The 16,641-nt window shown below is 42.2% G+C and overlaps 1 protein-coding gene across 1 annotated transcript in view; it reads left to right on the plus strand.

Moving 5' to 3' along the window:
* Positions 1–534: 534 nt before the first annotated feature.
* The window catches only part of chrm2a (cholinergic receptor, muscarinic 2a), a 54,349-nt gene continuing 38,242 nt past the window's right edge, over positions 535–16,641 (plus strand). The window contains exon 1 of the mRNA XM_062482925.1: positions 535–694. The gene's annotated coding sequence lies outside the window, so the exon portion shown is untranslated. The remainder of the gene's footprint in view (positions 695–16,641) is intronic.

Consider the following 16,641-nt stretch of genomic DNA (forward strand, 5'->3'; position numbering starts at 1 on the left):
TGAAATGCTAGGAACGTTTTGAAGATGGCCAGTAGCCTACTAATGTACGCATAATCGACTTTCTGGTCCGAAAGACAAGGTTGGCGCCCAGCGACCGAGTGCGCTCTCCGTGGTGCTGAAACGAGAAACTACTTCCGCACAATCTGATGCCCGCACATTTACCGAGTACGTCTACTGAAAATAGATCCAGTGATAATAACAAGTACAGACAAAACACTGTCTCATATTTTTTTTTAATGTAAAACTGTCACGTGGTTTTCTGACTACAAAGTTTAAGATCAAATTAATGAGCAAAGGAACATCACTTTCCGTTCATCAAAGCATATTGAGGGAGTCGGCTCATTGGCAACGACGTTCTATGAAATTGTATTTCTCTGTATACCTCCCTCTGTCTTACCCCCCCTCCTCCCTCTCTCTCTCTCTCTCTCTCTCTCTCTCTCTCTCTCTCTCTCTCTCTCTCTCTCTCTCTCTCTCTCTCTCTCTCTCTCTGTCTCTCTCTCTCTCTGTCATAGACACGCAGACACTATCCTCCTCCTTCCACACTCTCTCCATCCAAGACACTAGTTCGACTCAAAGCTCAACTCTACAAGCATGTCCTCAGACGTGCAGCTGTGTGATGAAGCGGATCAACTAACGGCCAGCGACCAGGACGAAAGAAAACGGTAGCCCCTGGAGCATAACAGCTTGAGAACAGGTAATTAATTTCAACAACATGTAACGCAGAGGTTTTATTTATTTATTTTTCACAGTCAGTAGTACATTGCAAAGTTGTGCAGAAATCGGAATTGAGTCTAAAGACACGCATTTAACTTCTTGCTGGATTTTATAACTTGGACACTAGAAATAAATTAACACAGGATGCGCCAGATGACACCAAAACTTCGTTCGCATACACAAATTTAAGTGTCTCCTTGATTCCCCCCAAGTAGCATATTTTGAAAGTTTTTAAGGACTTTAAGACTAAGTGAAAGCGCTTTTGCCCTGGTTACGGTGCGATGGCAGGGTAGTCATGATTCACAATGTCGCTGGCGTCTCCTGTTTCCGTCGGATGAAGTATATCATAATTAAAATACGTTATTTCTAAGGTTTGTGCAGGTTTAGATCCAAATACAATCTTTTTTCCCCACGTATGTATATTAAATAGCAATTACCACGTTGCACACGAACACAGTTCTGCAATGAAGTCACCGAGCTGTCAGTCTAATGCACCTCAAGTATAATGCAGGTTTCTTACCCACTCTTTAGATATGGCCGATGCGTTTTATATTTTATTAAAAACGACGCTTTCTTCACTGCTTATACAGTTGCTTGTACAGTAGGGTCTACTTATAAAGCTTTTAATTAAATCAATACTTCCACTAAACATTAACAATTAATTTGCATGCATAGATTAAGCACGTGTTTTGAAAAGTATAAATCCCGTTTTGTGTATCAATCTATCTTTTTGTTGAATTAGGATTGCCAACATTTGTCAATACAGATAATTCATGTGAATATTTTGTTATACTGCCTTGTTTAAAACGGATGTATGTTGTGCGCACCCATTTTCTTTACTTTGGTTGTTGCATACCATTCAAATACAACTCGCTCGCGTCCGTGAGGATGTCGTTGAGCTGCTGTTGCAGCTCACCGTGCCTTCCAAGTCAGCTCACGCGGGCTGTCAGCCTCTGCTCTAATCATTTCGCACCTTGATAATGATCAATTGGCAGCCACTGGCCCCAGAACACACGAAGAACCATGATATATTGATGCTAAACTCACAAAGGGTAGCAATTTTCATGCTAGTTTAGTTTTCTCATGATTTCTTCGTGAATTGCGATAAAAAATGTTTAACATCATTTTGGTTTGTGATGAAGGAAGCTGCCTTGAAGCGCATCACGCTGTTATACAGTGTGTGCGTAAAAGCGCACTTGGCGTATGAAACCTGGTACGCTTTTAAATTAACCTGTTATATCTTTGATTCTTGCTGTAGCTCACATATGTATTTTACGTCAAAAAAGCTGAATAAATTAGTAATGAAAGGTACATGAGGTTCGACGGGAGTTATTGCACACATATTTTGTTCACTGATCAGAAAGGGACTTGCATCGTTACTTGGTTGGAAGACGTGCTCAGAAATATGTCCAAATATGGTTTTGACTGAAGTTTCTGATTTTGATGCATGTTGGCTGAACACAATCTATAGGCTTACAGGTCAAAACATACAGTAGCCTATGCTCATACTCTTTGTGATCTCTATTATAATTGTGGATACACTGTGTGGGAATAAACGTACTTAGGTATTCCAAGTTCCAAGTTAGACCAACACACTGTAGCTGAGGGTATACATTAATCAGTGCAAGACCACGGTCACATCATCACAAACGTTTGTCGAGTGTTCATACGGTGATTAAAGTTGAATAATAATCATTTTAAATAATAATAATACAAGTATTAAGACTAGGATACATTTAGGTATGCGTAATTGGCAGATATTAAAGCTACTGAGAATTAGTCTGCGATTTTTATTATTCGTCTTAAAGGTCAAAAACACACATATCGACTTAAGGCCATTTTCGCGCCATCCTTATTCCAGTTTGTTCCCGGTTTGTGATCCATCACAGTAGACATACATAATTGATATGCATGTGATTTGAGAGCAGCTCATGGTAGAGAGTTAATTTTTCGACCTGCTACATTATCCTGCATCTCTGCATTCTCCATCCACACATACAAATCAAGAAATAAGCACTTGTATAGGTAGAAAGATAGATAGATAGATTGCGAACTCGTTTAGCTCTTGTAGTTATTGCCTGTAACGGTCATTTGTTTTTGATGCCCACAGGGAATTAAGTAGTCATCATTGCATTAAACCGCTTTTGGTGGGATGTATTCTTGGATAACCTACCATCATATTGACACGCCTTTAAGATCGTAATGTCCGGATTCTCTCACAATGCTGATACTCGTCATCCCGTGCAGCCTAAACCCTCTCATGTCGCAACTGTAAGGGTCATCTATGAAAGCTTCAACTTGCTTTATGCTTTTTTTGAGTTTGCTTTTTCTGCGTTATGGACTTGCATTTGATGGTCAGCTTCTATGCATACTGACTTGTGGGTTAATGATGATTATTGTATGGTGGAGGGTGGCAGAAGCACATGTGAGGACAAGAGCAACTGTCGATTTTTTGTACTGCTAAGATTGGAAATTAATGCATGCTTGAGGTTTTCACGTTTTTCATTTACTTCGAGCCTAATTTCCATCAGTTCGGGTGTAAATTCTGTATGCCATTAAGTTCTTTTTCAAGATACCGAATTTGTGTAGGGGCCCATTCTAAATGGTCATGATACAGACGGCTATGTGGATCACACACACACACACACACACACACACACTATCATTCTTATGACTGCCAACTCTTTTAGCACAATTACAACCACAGAGAAGTGAAAATATTTTCTTTCCAATTCATTTAATTTTAGCAGGTAGGGGTTGCGTGATTCTAGAATATAAGCCTCTCTGTTATGGTGCATCGACACAGTCTGTGCACATCAGCGAAGCTAGAAGTTGGCGCCTGTTGAAAGGAATGCCTAATTATCACGCTTTCAGCTCCTCCATTTGCACCGAACTGCGCTGCTTTAATCGCTTTCTCTTGCTATCATTAAACACTTATTTATTTTATTCTTATGCAATCAAAATGTTATTTTTGCTTTGTATGGATAAGCCGAGGGACGTAGAAATGGTCGTTTCTGAAATAAGATGGTCTAATTAAGCTAAAACTGTGCAAGGGAGTCATTTGTCAGAATGGTCCTCTCCAATTTCCATGCTCCAACATATAATAGAGATGCAAAGTAAAGTATAACCGTGTGTGATTGTATGCCAAGTGTATGCCAAGAATACAAATGTTATGCACCACATACAGTTTTTTGTATTCAAATAAGTTTCATGCTTTATATGACACCAAATCAACATACTACAGCATGATGGCTTGATGAGCTGAAGGAAAGCTATGGTTCCAGTTATGTTTGGGTTGATCATGACATGCAAAAGACGAGCTCAACAATGCATTGCTCTACCTCCATTCTGAATGCTAGCCTACTGACTGTCTCTGGGATGGCCATCTTCCTCTTGGGGTATCAGGGTGTATGCAGTCTGGGGTGCAGGGTGACACGGTTCCATTCCTGTCAAGGTGGCTCGGCACATTATCATAATGCTATCAACTGTTATCTCACAACATAGCTTTTCAATTACAAATGCTATAACAAACTGTAAAGTAAGCTGAATATAGCATTTAGCATAGTAAAAAACCCTGAACCCTCTCATTTATTTACAGTAAAAAAAAAGTTCAACAAAAGAGGTGGTGTAGCAGGAAAAAACTATAACATTGTTTTCTATCTTCAGCCATGTGTCCTTCTGTGATCAGCTCTGTGGCAGTGCTTCCAACAGCCTCAGGTGTTCCTAAATCCCGCCACTCATCCAGAATATCAGAATATATGCCGCCTGTCCCCGTGCCTAATTGTACTCAGCCTCCGTCCTGGGCAAATCCGGTGCTCTGCTCCTAGATCCAGATCCTTCATTGAGATTGGTTCCATGAAACATCGCTAGGCCTGCTCTCTCGCATTGGCTCCATGGCAGGACGATCCCAGCGTAATTGGATGCAGGCTTAATTCCTCCTGGATGGGAGATTGCTAGGTTTGAGAAGAGGAGAAATGGGCTTTGCTGCACCTCAGACCTCACACACACACACACACATGCACGCACACACACACACAACCGAGCAGGCACATGTGACACATGAACACACATAAGCACACACATGTGAAGAGACACAGACACACACATAATGTTTGGAGGGCATTGGAGCATTCAGGGATGCAGGGATTGACACAGAGGGCAAGTGCTGATGGTTGATTCATTTCCCCTCAAACTCTTTTCCCAGTAGCCTTAGTGAGAGTGACTAGCAGAGTTGGTCAATCACTATAGTCTTCCTGTTACTGGTTAGAGTCACTGTCGTGAAAGATTGGTGGCTTTCACTATGGAGCTGCAAATGTTGCTTGTGTGGGTGTTACTGAGGTGGCCTCAAAATGTATCTTTTATTGGGTTGTGAGTGCTAACGAGCAATTAGCCAGTAGGAAGAAGACCTCCAGGGGGAAAATATAACAGAGTTAAAAAATATCTCCCAACAGTCTTGGGGAGTTATACTTGTTCCAAACTGCCTCTACATATGGAATTTAAAAGATTCACAGACACTAAAAGGACCATGGAGACATCACATATGTTAACTCACATATGCATACACTTCTGTCCCATACAGAGTCATTATTTTCTTAGTCTTCATCTCTCAGTAGCGTTCAGATTTTCACATAATTACTGTGTGAGCTACTTATGGACACAGAAAAGACAGTGGCAGAATAATGGTTATTGCTAAAAAGCAAAATATTTGAAGAAAAAAAAAGTTTGTTGCTATCAGCCTCAGCCATTCATTTGAACAAACCAATTAATAACACATTGACAGTTATTAAAAGCTGGTTAGTATTACCCTCAAGGTTATAAAATCTTCATCATTAGTGCCTTTTTTAACTCTGTCTCGGCCCCAGTATTTCTACTAACCGTATATACATACAGTGCATATCAGAAACATTCAAAAAAGAAACCCAGTTCAAGGTGACTCAACTGCAAGTCCTGTAGAACCTTATGCTAATTACTCTGAATACTGCCAACATGGCCCTTAAGGAGGTGCATAATAAATGTCCCAAGACAGTTTCACTGACATCTCTATTGAGGGGAAGACCTGGTGAAGCATGTAGCATTTACTCACCATTACATTTGTATAGTCTTAGTACATAATCTGTATCAACCTGGAATAAAAGCTGCAGAAGTCTTCTGAATTCAGAGTAGTGTGGAAATCAGAACAGTCTGAAAAATTGAAAAGTTGGGCAAATGGGCTGTTTTTATTCCTGGTGAACCAACCATTGCAGAACAAACATATCTAGTGTGTACAACCAGTCTGTAAATTGCCAGAGCAATTTTACCAAGCGATTGCCTTTCTCACATTCACAGTGTCAGTGAGGAAAAAACAATCTATGAAATCAGCCTTAAATTAGACTACGGAGAAAGACTGCATGACATCACGTTCAATAATGTGCAAAAGCTCAACAGCTTAACACAGTCTGAACCCTGAGTAGAGAAGAGAGCCCATGTCCACAGGTCTTGGAAGATCCCATTAGACATGTTGATTTACAGGATAACAATAGTGGTATATTCCTTTTTTCATTTGTGGAGAGATAGTTGTGTCAGCAACAATCATTGCCTGTTATTGGCTTGTCTGAAACCTCTCAGCTTTATCTAGAATGTTAGTAGCACCAGCGATGTTTATACACACACATTTATCTTTAGGACTTTGTTTCTTTTTGTGCTCTATACAAGTGAAGTGTAGTTTATTTTGTACGTGGTCAGCAGGTTCAATTTATAGGAACTGTCTGCAGCTGTCTAACTAAAAGTAACAGCGAGGACGCCAGATAACAGTTGTAAAACCACTGTCTTGTTAGATGGCATTATTTTAGTGTTTTACAATCCTATTTCTTGGAATGAACAGCGTCCTCACTTCCACAGGCCTAGGGGAAGGTAGAAGAAATCACTGGAGTATGTGGACGATGTAAGAGCAATAGAGCTCAGACTGACAGAAAACAGGGCCGTGAGAAACTTCCACAAGCTAAACATGACCGGGTTAGTGAAGGGACAGGCGGCCGATCCAGATTTCCTAGACATTTCTAGAAGCACAACATGACCAAGTCTGGACGCCTGACTTCCTCACCTCAAGCTCTTTCTCCGAACAACCAGCAGCCATTTGTCCTATAGAACTGCTCTAAACACATTCAATGGACAGTCCTGACATTAAAATTGAAGTTTCTATTGTATACATAATGGCTTCCAGGTGACTGCACTGACATTTCAGAGAAATGCCAGAGAAAGTTAGTGTTTTTAGGCTTATTTATCTTGCACTGTGGAACTCCGACCTCGCTTGATGATTCAGCGTCGAATTTATAGGCAAGTGTCGTATTTTTATTACAGTCTGAACAGTTTTTCTATTCTCTTTGGCTTCCCATTGAGTCAGCAAGGCATGTCAAAGCAAGAAGCCCATCTGAAATGCTGTTATTTGAGTTGACAGAGATTGGCTTTTGGTGGGTGCCAAGAGAATAGAGTGTGTCAGTGGAACACAAACCGACAGATGGGTGAATTCACAGTATGAGGGCCCTCCCCCAGCCAGAATACCTTCTTCTTTGACGGCCTTGTCCAAAACCCCAGTTCTGTGAGAAGTCAGAAATCTCTGAAGGGAAAAATACAAGTATGATTTTCTGAAAAAACTCATGGTGCTTGCCAAGCAGTGAGGGGAAAAGATGTGTCGAGCAAACAAGCATACAGGTGTGGAAAGAGTTTTAAAAAAAGGACATTTAATTAAAAACAGTTCCTTCTTGTTGTGAGGATGTGGAGGCTTAGGTTGTTTGACAGTGCTGAAAACCAAAGCAGTTGTCGGGTCAATTGAAATAGACAACTGGAAGGGTGGGCAAGAGATGCTATTAGCATGCAGGGCAGACACATAACAGCTCACTTTGTCATTCCAAGGAAGTAAAGGAGAAAAGGTCATCCACCATTGTTCCCCATGTTACAGAGGCGTTCAATCCAATCAATAGAGCATGATAAATTCAGAGAGGTGACACTTTAACTTAGGTGATAATAGTTGGCAGATATGGTTCCTAACTGTTTCTCAATTATATGGAGACTCTTGATGAGGGACCTGAGATTCAATGCTATTCAGTATCACCACAACATGTCGTTAGGGATTCAAGTATGTCGATCTCGATATGGTCATTTAAGGTGAAGGTATTGTCCAGTTAAATTCAGGTCTTTCAAGTCTTTGAGGTCAAAAGAGATTTTTATTTTGACTAATCGTATAGTGGGAGCACCTCTTTCATCCAAAAGTAACTCAAAATAGTTGTGCTTATTGACAGAATCCCGGAGGTGGTTGACAGCTTTCAGATTTTAGAGACAGAAAGTTATTAACGGCAATTCAATTAACTGAGCAGCTACAGTTTATGCCTTCCTAAAACATTTAGCTAAATTGATTGAGAAAATAAATTATCTTCCATATAACGATGAATCACTCAGGTTGATCATAAAGACAAGTCTTGGAGGACCAATCATCTACACCACATCTTCCAACACAGTTTTACTACTCAACCAGTGACCAATGTCCCTGGGTCATTTGCTAGACACGTCACCAAGTGTATTCTGATATTTAAGTCAGTTACTCGTAAGTCAGCACATCCTTCGAGGGGAAACAGGATGACTGCATCAAGTGAGTTGAATGATTATGATGGTTTCCTCCACTTTTCACAAAGAACAGAATCATTAGAGCCACCATGGCATCACATTCCTGGAGATGATCTGGACTGAACAGCATTCCTGCTTCTCCATAGTTGTGAAAGGATTGAGTGATGTTGTCATATCTGAGGTTTGTGGGAGGTACTCTATGGTTTACATACTTAATTATCCACCGGTCAGTGTTTTGTGGATCCGGTTGTTTCCATCAATGTCTCTAAGCTGCCCCCCTTATTCATCCTGTGACCCACTTCATTACTTTGCTCTCCTCCCCCTCCTCTAGTTAACTCTCTTCAAATATCCTGTCAGTCTCCTTCCTGTCGCTCTTCATTTCCCTCCCCTCTCGTATTCTCTTGTTCATTGTGTCTCGGCCTGCTAAGTGGTGGTGGCTTTCTCTGTGACACTGCTTCACAATGGAGTCTGCCTCAGAAGAATACTGGTAATGATGACGCTGGTGCCCCCAAATCTGCATTACGCAAACCCAGCAATGAGACATGAGTACTTTATTACAGCTCACAACTAGTCTGGTCCAATAACTCCTTTATCCAACATGGCTGCCTGATCAGGGAAATGGTGTCTGTGACCTGTGTTTTGTCTATTGAAGTAAGGCCTGTGAGCCCTCAGAATCACTTTCTTGTTTCTGTCTTGTCTTACCTTTATAGAGGAAAGCTTATGATGCTAAATATCTCAGATGAGAGAGCTTTGGCAGAATTTGGTAGCCCTGAATACAGTGTGTTGATATTGCTACATCGGTCTTGTTGTCAGCAAAATTGTCAAGCAGTCTGCTTGGTGGCTCACTGTCAGCCTGACCTCCTCTAACCTCCTCAGCCATGTCTGACAGCCCGGAGATGTGCTCTGCTCTCAGATAGAGGTGTGTGTGTGTCTGTGTGTGTGACTGTGTGTGTGTATGTGTGTGTGTGTCTGTGTGTGTGTCTGTGTGTGTGACTGGACGGTGCGCGGGAGTCTCCATGTACATGAGGAGACGCGTGCTGACACTGACCCTGGCTGGAAGCAGACGAGTGGAGATTCCCCCTGTCTGTTGTCTTCACGCTTTGCCATCTGCACATGTCTGGAGAGCCTGGAGAGCAGGTCCCAGGAAACAGCAGGAAATCCCACTTCATCCCTCCATCAGCGACTTCCCTCCCACCCCAAGCATTCCCAGCAATGAGTCACGAGCCATACTTCTCCACCAAGTTAATTGTTTAAGATGGAAATAGGCCGGCGTGATCCAACATGATTGGTTGACTTCGTTTCTTGTAGATGGCGGATGGTAGGTCGATGGCATGCAAGACCCAGATACATATGGTAACTCATTCCTCTGGTGCTTCCAGCCAGGAAAGCCCCATCCGTCATGCAAAGATCATCCCCACCCTGTCTCTTTGAAGTGTTGGCTTGGATCTGTTGAGGCAGGACAACTCCATCCACACAATTTCCTCCACACAGAGCTGCCAGTATGAAAACGGTTTCTCCACCGTGGAGAAGCTCAAACTGCATCAGAAGTCCCCATGCATGAGGGGATGTGAAATGTTGTGAGACCAGGTGCGTTAAGAACCCTGCCAAGTCAATCAATTTCCAATTAAGCAGCGCTCCTCCGGTCACCCATAATTCTTTTTTCACATGTAAGTGGCTTTTTAATCTTTCATTCAGAGGTGTTAACCCTTGCACTTCTTGATAAAAATCACACACCCACAGGAAGAGGTATTAATAAGGAATGTGACCGCGGCTGACAGATCGGGGTTGAAGATGAGAATTTCCCCTGTAAAAAAAATGGAGGTTTTCATTAATTTCGTCAGTGAGTTTAAATCAGTGTGAGGTGTCAGCGCCAACGATGCACAACCCTATAAGTTTCACGCAAGGGGCCTCTGCTCAAAAACTCTCTAGATTTATGGTCTTCCTCTCCCTGTCCCATGAATAATTTATTACTCAATCGCTTCCATATAAACCCCAGCAGCTCTTTAATCCACTCTGATATCACCCGGCCGGTACATTGAGAGGGAGTGAGACATATATAAAGGCTAAACTGCTGCGACAAACACATTCAGCTTTAGTGTTTTGTCATCGATTCCAGAGCATATTTCACATGGGGGGTCAGATGGCTGAGCGGTTAGGGAGTCAGGCTATTAATCAGAAGGTTATTGGTTCGATTCCCGGCCGTGCAAAATGAAGTTGTGTCCTTGGGCAAGGAACTTCACCCTACTTGCCTCGGGAAGAATGTCCCTATACTTACTGTAAGTCGCTCTGGATAAGAGCGTCTGCTAAATGTAAATATTTAAGACTTTTTATCAGATGATGCTAAAGGATTCCTAAATTGTGTTTTGCTTATGCAGGATAGGCAAGGGATTATGAGGTACAGGTGTGGTCAGTCTTGTCTTCAAATGATCCCGTTAACGGTGGGACTGGGAAGAGAGACAGTGGGATGAACAAAAAGAGAACAAGAAGAAAAAAAATAGAGGGTGGATACCAGTCTAGGGGAGGAAAGCCAGATTTGAAAGTAAAGGCTGTCCTCTGCTCAGTGTAAGGAGCATGATTGAGCAGGTCTGGTGGATGCTTATAGCATTGGCTCCACCATCTCCCCTGACATTCTGGGATTGATTGAGTCGTCCTGGTGAGGGCTCCATAGGCCCCGGCCCATCCTCAGGCCCTGTTCTCCTGCCCAGCCTGTCAGCTGCTGAAGTTATGACATCATAAGACCCCTCATAAGGCACCTTCATTGTTTTGAAATGAAGGCACATCCATTTCACAAGCGCCAGTGCCCAGAGGATGATTTGTGAGTGCTATTATCCTCACAAATCGCTCCGGAAAATGGCTGCGGAATGAACACTGGTATCTGGGAGGGATGGGGGAGGGGGGCTGCATCGGAAATGGGTCCCTATCGGAATGCGTTACCGAGCTGCAAATAAGAGCATTTCACTTATTCAGATGGAAACATTATTTGTTGACATAGCTGTTCCCTGTAGATAACTGACTTCCTGATTATTTTGACAGTACATAGCGGTCTCGGTCCATCATCATTTGAGTCTTCTTTACAACAGAACACTTTGGAAAGACCCCACTAAAAAAGAGACAGACAGAAAGAGCGAGAGACTGAGAGGTACAGGAAGAGGGATTTTGCAAGGGAAAGAAAAGTGGAGCATGTAGGGCTGGTATGGAACATTTAGGGAACATTTAGGGACCGTTTCGACTAGCAACATGAGCGGACCCCACTGCTATCCAGCTGAAAGCACAGCTTTTTCATCTCCTGCCTTGACTAATTCATTATAAAGCCATTTGAGGCTTGGAACATTCCGTTGTTAGATCCTGAGTCTGAGAGATACAAAAGTGCTGACTGCTTGAAAACACTGCCGTCCAAACTTGATCGCAATGGATAGGTAATACATTATGCATTTTGTAAGAAATGAACATGAGAATGTGCAACATGGTAAGATTCTTTTTTTAAAGATATCCAATCAACATTTTTGGATGATTTTAGATGAGGATTGCTCATAAATTAAATCCAGAACAGAAAACAAATCTACTTGCTTTTCAAAAAACTTCTCTATTTGAGTAAATGTATTTCTTCCTGGTTTTCCATACGGAAAAAAGCAAACCACTTTTGCTTGTAGGACCCACTCGCCTTGACACAATACACACGGTCAAATTCAAAAGTTATCAGTGGATGTGAAAAGGAGTGAAAAGGCCTCTTCACCGCTTGCGTAAACACCTTTACTCAATTCACCCGCATGGTGACTCTCACAGGGCTATTCTGCTGAGGAAAGATAAACGCAACACAGAAAAATGTTTAAATAATCAATTTTGAAGCCTGCCTAGTCTGAAAAGGCCTGTAGATCTTCCTATCCAGCTCCAGGCTGGTGGTTTTGTTTGTTGGCAGACTGCTGTTGGTCTTTCTGCATACTAATAGCCTACTTTGCTGTCTAATTACACTGTCGTCCCAGTGTATTATTCCCTGTAAGTGAACAACACCATGACTTGATCTTTACCCTGGAGAGTAACACAAGTGAACTTGATGGCACGTCAGCTTAGTTAACAAATGAAATACTGCAGTTCCACTCATGAATGTTTCTTCTAGTCTTTCTTTTCTCCTAGACATGGCTATTTGCTTTTCCCAAACAATTGTTCCAGAAGGAAATTAGATGATGGAATGCAAATTTGACCGTACGAACATTCATTTAAAAGGAACAAACTCTCAGTTGCTGTACAAGCAATGTAGATGACCCAGTGCTCAAACACGATATGAATACCAATAGTATTTTTTTGCTTGATGTAGTACAGCCATACTCTGCAATAGGTACTGGAGGCTTTTATTATCTTCCAAAATGTTTTCTTCATTTGCTTTGTTTGTGGACTTTCTATTTGGGTCACATCTCTACCAGCTTATCACGGTGGTGTATAAGATTAGCATTGTTTACATAACAAAGGGAATATTAGACTTCCTGTCCCAGAGCTGACCTCTGACAGCAAACCTTGTTACATCATAGTTCAGAGGGAAGACTACCTCCCAGTTCTGTAACCTTTAATTAACCCATATTTCCTTCCAGGTTTTTTTTTTAACCCCAGCACTATGCCCTACTGTGCTTATGGAGGAAAATTACATTTTAAACCGACCCTGGAAATGTTTCTTGTGATTTTAATGATATTACGTGCAGACTGAGAGACGAAGCCTGGTCACCCGTCTCCACATCTTTCCATCCCGTCGCCGACTCCTCAGTACGAGTCTTCACACCAGCTTGGCTCTGAATCTGTCTTTAGATGTATGCTACTGGAGTTAGAGATAGAAAGAAGCCTAGCGTTTATTGGTTCTTATGAAAAAGTCCAGTCTTGCCATCAAGATTAGCCCTGATCAAAAGCAGGGCAGAATTACAATCACCACCCATTGTTGGATTCTGAGACTTGTGCTGGACCACAATGTGTGAGGCTAACCTTTCTGCTACACACTGAGTGTTTATTCATGCCTTATCTGCCTCCCTCTGACTGCATGTCCCTCATTCTATTCTCTCCCCTGGCTACAGTATGAACTTTAGGATGGAATCTTTTTTTATCCCAGTGTAAAGTTTGGTCCAAGCAGTGAGACTGCACTCCGGTGAAGAAGGGATGGAAGCCCCCAGCCCCCAGCCCCCACTCCCCTTTCAATAGCATGGATTTAAAAAAGAGACTTTCGGCGCTGATGGGATAAGGTCGAATAAATATGCAGAGCTAAGTCTGCAGAGGAGCCGTTGTGTGAACTGGACTGCTTATCGGTGTCTATATAGAAGCAGTGGGGTAGGAAGTGAATAAACAAATCCTCAGACTAAAATGTGGTTATCCGACAGGTTTACTAGCTCATCGTGTAGCCTTCAGTCTCCATACCTTCTGAGCATCGAGATATTTACACTTCCAAGTACCTTGATGGTTAGGAGAAAAAACATCTCAGGTGTACCACTCATACAGCTGATTGGGGTTTTGTTTATGCACCGAGCCACACCACTTTTCATTGAAGGCTATTCGAAAAGGAACGATTTTGATTGACAGTCCCTGACAGGGGATCAACATAAGTAGAGCCACCCCTCACTTTCTAGTATCTACTATTAGATGGTTCTTCTTCCAAGTGAAATCGAGACTTAATTAGATGCTTGTTCACACATTGGCATCAACATTCCGATGAATACATATGGAGTGTGTCACCATTTCATGTATGGTGTTAGTCAATTATCTGTCATTTTATTCATGGAGCTGAATTCATGACAGCCATAGGGATTATTGACTATATGACATTATAAGATTGTATGTTCCTCCATGCATCGAAATGAGATAAACAACTATTTCAATATGCGTGTCGGATGTTTTGCAAAGAACATTGGATAACATTCTTTGGATTCCATTTATTTAAGTACCTCTGCAAGTCAGTGTATTTTTCTATTTGTTTTAGTAAATTATCTAAGTGAGTAATGGTAAAAGTCATCTTTCTGGCATTATAATGTGAACATCATGTTTTGCTTACTTAGTACTGTAAGCACATATCTTGGATGGTATTGGGACATAGTGTTCGGCAGGAGAGTGGGAAGCTATGCTATCATCTCGGCAAACAAACAAATAACAAACAAATAGTCTTTTGCCTTGAGGTTAAACAGACCTTCTAATCATTCTTTGTTGATTTTGTATTTGCATTCACACAGGCAATATGAGCTCAGGAGATGGGCTGTTTGACTGCACACATCTGACTCCAGTGTCGATGAATCTAGAGCAGACAGGTCTCGCTAAAGAAACACACATTGACATTCAACCATGGAGAAAACAAACACACACACACAAATGTACCCTACTGTGTTGTGATGTGTGTATGAGACAAGATTCTCCCTCAAACAACTGCAAGTGCTCATCGATGAATGGAGAGTTGTTGTCAAGATTTCACATAGATCTCAAACCATATCTGATCAAGCAGAGGGTGGCTATCTAGATGCCCGTCACGTCAACACATGCAAGGAAATAGACAGCATGTATAATTATGCGAAAACACCCTACAAACACACCAGAGGTTTAGAAACTAAATGCATTTGATGTTTGAACTTCTCCAGAAACCTACATCTTGAAATCAACGTGTCATGAAGGCAGTGTGAGACAAGCAGCCTAGCTGGGAGGAAGTGATGCGGCATACTGTGTGGAGCGAGTTAAGACGTCAGCTACAATCTCCAGCGAGGGGCCCGGGCCGGATCGAGAGTGGTTACCCCCAGTTATAATCCTGAGCTCTCAAATAGCGGCAGCTCACACTTGGACCAGGGCCTCGGCAAACACCGTCAAGTAACACAGAGTACTAGAAAATCGCATTATGGATGCTCCCTCTTGGGTATTTAAAAATGGAAACACTAGAAGGCTTGGTTTATGACCGATGCTTTCGATGAGGTATTTTCAAGGCACTCAAGACCGTTCATAACACCGCAAAGAGACCAAGGGGAAGGCACTGACACACTGGAGTGTGCAGACAGTAAACAGCGATCTCTCCGAAGAGTTTACTGAAGGGAAATTGGGATGACTGTACAAACATAATTTAAAATGGATCAACTGTTTCTTGATGCTAACTCGGCTCTCCAGACATCAGGAGTTCTCTAAACACAAGCGTTCAAACTATTAGCCCTGATGTTTACACTTGAAGACATCTTGAAGTAGGCCTCCTTGTATTTGACTGGCATTATACTATTGCCCCCCCCCCCCCCCTCCGTTGACCAAGTCGTGGGATTTACAGCAACGCAGAAGGATACTGGTACAGAGATTAACCCCTACACAGTGTTAAAACCCTGCCCTCTTCCTCACAGGAGACAAGAGGCCACAATGGGTCTGGTAGATGGATATTGTGCAACCTTAACACTAAACTGTAACAGTTGAGAAATTAGTCTGTATTTGACACATGCTGTACTGTTTTGAGTAAACATGTTTAAGTAGTCATTTGTCTGAGTCTAGTTAGCTGGGGCGGTGTGTCTGTGAGTCCCCATGCTGCACCCCTGACAACCGTGTTCCCCCAGTATCCAGGTGAGGAGGGCAGATCTGGTAGAGGAGGGCCAGCAGAGGAGGGCCAGCAGAGGAGGGCCAGCAGAGGAGGGCCAGCAGCGTGTTCACAGGAGGGAGGAGACCGCTGCACATCCCAACTGGATGGGAGAGAGAGGGGAAAGAGAGACAACTAGAGAGAGAGAGAAGAGGGGGAGGAGAAAAAACTATGAGAGAGAGACACAGGGGAGAGGAGGAAGAGAGTGAGAGTGAGACAGAGAGAAAGAGAGGGAAATGAAGAGAGAGAGGTAGGTACCCATAAAGCATTGGATTGAATGAATCACTATGATGTAAATCTGATATAATGCTGCTTTGTGCTGGGTTGAGTCGGGTTAGATATTACTGACTGAGGTTCCAGTAAGATGAGACTTTCTGAGAACATGCAGTTATAAAATGTGTACATTTTAACTTAAATTAGGCTCTTGAGAAGCAAAAGCAATTCACTGTGTAACTCCAAGGTCTTGGTTCCTGGAGAATTCAATCTGGATTTTAATTAGCTATGCTAAAAGTCTTATCGAGTAGTTCAGCATAATAAAACTCGCTGTTTGAATTCTCAACTACAAATTACGCTAATAATGTAACTACAAGTGGGTTCACCTTCAAGGATTTTAATTGAACCTAATGCTGTAGCTAAAAAACTCTATATAAGGATGCAGCACACTCACATGGAAGAGCACCCAACACATGCGCCTCCATTTTATATGTTTACCGTATCAAACAGTCAAAGTCAAACACACACATACCCACACACACACACACATCCACACATCC

The sequence above is a fragment of the Osmerus eperlanus genome, chromosome 17, assembly GCF_963692335.1.
Source record: "Osmerus eperlanus chromosome 17, fOsmEpe2.1, whole genome shotgun sequence".
Lineage (NCBI taxonomy): Eukaryota > Metazoa > Chordata > Actinopteri > Osmeriformes > Osmeridae > Osmerus > Osmerus eperlanus.